This window comes from Myotis yumanensis, unplaced genomic scaffold (genome assembly GCF_028538775.1).
Source record: "Myotis yumanensis isolate MYYU_CA2020_CCGP unplaced genomic scaffold, mMyoYum1.0.hap1 SCAF_2, whole genome shotgun sequence".
Lineage (NCBI taxonomy): Eukaryota > Metazoa > Chordata > Mammalia > Chiroptera > Vespertilionidae > Myotis > Myotis yumanensis.
This window is the reverse complement of record NW_027223753.1, coordinates 97,571,157-97,575,601: the sequence shown is the minus strand read 5'-3', so window position 1 is coordinate 97,575,601 and position 4,445 is coordinate 97,571,157. Positions and strand designations below refer to the sequence as shown.

At 47.1% G+C, this 4,445-nt stretch overlaps 1 pseudogene; it reads right to left on the bottom strand.

The window, feature by feature from the left end:
• Positions 1-935: 935 nt before the first annotated feature.
• Positions 936-3,048, bottom strand: LOC139002502 (phosphatidylinositol 3-kinase regulatory subunit beta pseudogene; annotated as a pseudogene).
• Positions 3,049-4,445: the final 1,397 nt, after the last annotated feature.

The following is a 4,445-nucleotide window of genomic DNA, read 5'->3' as shown; positions in this document are numbered from 1 at the left end:
GGAGCATCTCTAGGTTACCACAGGGAAAGTTCTGGAACTTAAACTCCTGGGAAGATAAATACAAAATATTAAATGTTTGTGAACCAAAGTGAGAAGGAACCCTTTGAGCATCACAGTGCCCTGGATTTTCCAAGCAATATGTGTGGTTCTGCTAAATAAAATTAGAAGTATCTCTGATGCAGAGCAGTCTTTCTGTGGGGAAGCATGGGACTTGGTTGGAAAGTTGGTAAAGAGAAGTCTCCGAAAGTTTGGAACCTCCAGGGGGGCTGGCCTGAAGGTGGCTGCTGTTGCTTGGACTTTTCCAAATAAGTTGGAGCCGCCGGGTGTTTTACTGGAAACTTTATGTTTAGTCTTTAGATGTCCTTGCTTAAAGGACACTGCAGACGCATGTGCTTTCTCAAGGATGCTTACCCTACTGATAGTATCTAATGGTTAATTTTAGTTCAAGCTGTTGTTACAATAAAAGCCTAAGGAGACAGGTGAATGGGGCTATTTGGTTTCTCAAGTCAAGCAGTCCTGTAGCCTCTCTTTCACAGAAACCTGTGTCAGAATAATCATTCATCCATCGCTCAGGGTCTGCTGGTAAGTCCCGGCATTTTTCCTTGTTTTCCTTTTGCTGATTTATAGTGGGGAAGCCTCCAATTAATACTCAAGTGTATATACAAGGAAATGCTGTCACATGTCAGTGAAGCATCTACTGTTTGATGTATAAGCTCCCTTCAAACACCATCACACTCTACTATCCTCAACATAGTGGCACAATTACTGTGCCAGTTTAGGGATCAGACCTAAACTGGCAGTTGGACATCCCTTTCACAATCTGGGACTGCTGGCTCCTAACCGTTCTCCTGCCTGCCTGATCACCTCTTAAACTCAAGCTTCTTCCTTTTTATTTTTAAAATTTATATTTCTTCTTTATTTTTTTATTTTAAAAGTCAAGCTTCTTGAGAACATGAGGCATTTAACATTATTCCATATTCCTTAAAGAGAGTTAAGCATGGTAAACACAGCAAATACTTAATTCTTATGGGCTTCTATATAAACACTTTTCAACCAGGAATGTTTTAATAGACAGTCTCCAAAAACTTGAATTGGAAAACCTAAAAGTAGAGTGCTCAGATTTCAGGCATCAGGTGCTATTAGCAGGATTTCTATGCAAATTATACTCTAATTCTTAGCTCTTAACAATCTGGACAAACTGCCCTTCACTGTCCCCAAAGTTTCTTATTTGTCACTATCCCATTTTCCCCCCTTTATTTTTTTGAGTTCAATGTTTTATATCCACATCAGTATCAATGTACCATACAAAACCCACCTGCCAGCTTAGCTGGGCAGGCAGGAGGGGGGTCCATGGCAGCATAGAAAACCAGGATTCTTGTCCCAAAAGAGGAGAAAATGGGTTTACAGTCAAGAAAACAAAATCAGAACTCAAAATTATCAAAGAGAAGCCTTGAAACTGCATCGAGCGGAGGTGCCAAGGGCAGCAGTGCATCTCGGCTGGCCCAGCAGTACCTGCAGCAGTCTTGGTTCCTGGGAAGCCTGGGGTCAGATAGGGCCCAGCTCTTGAGGTTATTTTCAATAATTTTGCTTTTGGGGGAGGAGGGCTTCTGTGCAGCAGCTCCATGTGGGGGAAACTGGTGCGGGTTTCACTTCAGGGTTTGGAGGGGAAGTTGGGTCTGTGGGGTGGGACCCGCAGGACCTGCCAGGCCCCAATGTCACAGCTGAGGTTCTTGGAAGTGGCCCAGTGAAGTTCCTTCCTGCCTTCTTCCTGCCCTCACCCCAGGTATATGGCTTACAAAGCACGGCACCAGGCTGGGGCTGAGCACCCCAGGGGCCTTTGTGAGCATAGCAGGCACACAGGCAGGGGAAGTTTGGGGGAACTGTAGGAACTGGCGGGGGCAGGCAGAGCCAGGTGAGGGCAGTGTCCATGGGGAAAATGGGGGCATGGGGTGGAGGAGGTATGCTCCTCTAACAGAGACTTAGAGGTACAGAGAATAAGAGAGACAGAGAAGACAGAGATGGGGTTAGAAAGAGTGACAGGATGAAAGAGACTCAGAGAAAGCAAGAGAGAGACTGAGACAGAGAAAGATTCACAAAGAGAGACAGGCAGACAGAAAGATGGAGTCCTGCTCTGTATGAGTCAGCCGGCTGTGAGGGGGCTAGGGGGGGCTGGGCTCACATGGGATGTGCCAGTGTGATGGTAAGTGCATTGTTGTGTTGCATAAGGGAGGTGTGCTGGTAATGCAGCACCAGCTCCTTCAGAGACCCATACAGGTTGTAGGGCTCCACAAAACCCAAGCCAGTGGCCGAGCAGATGACACAGTGCTTGGTATCACTGCCCACCACCACAGAGCAGGCATAGCAGCCCCACCGGTTGCTTTCACTGATGAGGAAGGTATCATCCCGCTTGCTGTTCAGCATTTCCTCAGCCTGCATGGGGTTGATCTTGCCCACATACCAGGTTCGTTCCTTATGGTGGGGGAGGTCATCTCATCCTCCATCAGTGCGTACTGGTCTTCAGTCTCATTTTTGATTCCCAACCACTCGTTGATTTTCTTCTGCCAGGCGCCTTTCTGGGTGACCATACCAGGTACTGGTCTTGGATCTTGTACAGCTGCATGAGGTCTGGCTTCAGGCTATTCATGTGCTTACATAGGTTGTCAAGGCTTGTATCTGCAGCTCCTTTTCCAGCTTTGTGTGGCTCTGGATCTCAGAGATGCAAGACTTGAGCCATTCTGAGTTCAGCAGGATCCTCTGCATCTCTTTTTCATTGCCCTCACACGGAAGTGCTCCAGATACTCCTTGCTGCATGCACTTCTCTTGAGTCTGGCCCTGCTCTTGGAAGATCTTGATGGTTTCATTGAAGGCTTTGATTGCAGTGCGCTTCATCTGCAGTTCCTGGGAGGTGCGTGTGTACTCCTCATAGAGCTGGTCGTACTCACAGCTCTTGTCCTCTGCTTCAAACCAAGGTAACAAACAAATAATTTCCCACCAGAAGTCACGTCCAAATACTACGAGACTGAAGACTATAGGGCTGACTATGTACATGCTTACTAACAGGCTCACGTTCCAGCTCTAGGCGCCCAGGCATCCTCCACAATCCCACAATCCTCTGGTCGCATACTTCCGGTTTTTCTAGCTGCTCCTTAAGTAGTGTTTCCTTCAGTCACGTTGCAACATCCAGGACCTCTAGTTGGAGAGGATTTCCCTGTTCTTTTACCCTGGAACTATTGGAATCAGTGAAGTTTTGGGAGTACTGCTGCTGCCATGAACATGTCGGTCCCAAGCGCACTCATGAAACAACTGCCCATTCAGTCCACTGCTGGCACCGACCTAGTTTGCAATGAGAAAGGTACTGTGCTGAGCCATTTTCCAATCGGATCTTCCTCTTCCTTCCCCAGCACACTCCAAACCTACCCCGGGCCAACCACCCCAACCCCGCAGACCCTTAAGACCTTCCCCCCTATTTCTTTGACTTTCCCCCATCAAACTCGCACCCTATCACGTTGTCTAAGGGCGTCCCTAACTGCTCCTTGGGGGTGGAGGGCACCCTGGGCAAGGTGCCATGGTGTTCTGGTCTCTGCTCGTTTTGGTTGTCACGGACCCTGGCTTTTGATAGATAGATAGATAGATAGATAGATAGATAGATAGATAGATAGATTACTTAAGCCCTGGCCAGGTGGCTTAGTTGGTTGGAGCATTGTCCCATACACCAAAAAGTTTCAGGTTTGATTCACAGTCAGTCAGGCCACATACCTAGGTTGTGGTTTCCATGCAGGAGGCAACCAATCCATCTCTCCCTCTCCCTTCGTCTCTCTCTAAAAATCAATAAGAAACATGACCTCAGGTGAGAATTAAAAATATATATATTTAGTACTTTTAAGAACAAAAGCGTCTTATCTTTTGGCACTATTACAATGTTCATTTTATTTAAAAATGCAAACTCTATCTTAGACTTCCAATACCAACAAGACAGAGTAGTCTTATTCCTTCCAGGTTCTCCCACTTAAAACTATAAATCTTGAACATAACACAACAAATTAGCATAGAAAGAGGCTGAAAGGTGGCAAAAGGAAGATTGTGAGGGGCCTCAGTGCTAAGGAACAACAATGTGAGTCCCCTGGACTGCCTTCTCACACCCAGGTAAACTGCCACAGACAGGAAAACTGGCCCCAAGAAAAGCCTCTTCCAGCATTGGAAGGACTTGGAAAAGGTGGCCTACCAACAGAAAATCTTTTTGGCCATGTCCACCCTATTCCAGCTAAAAACCAGGGAAAAACACATGGTTCCCGGGTTTTAGCACACTGATCAGGGAGTGGATCTTCCTCCTCTCTGCCTGATATGGTAGGTGCGGATTCCATTGCCAGTGCACAGAAAGCTGACCTTTCCACCAGGCCTGCAGAAACAGGCTGTTCCTACACTCCCCCGGCCTGGGCAGTATCAGC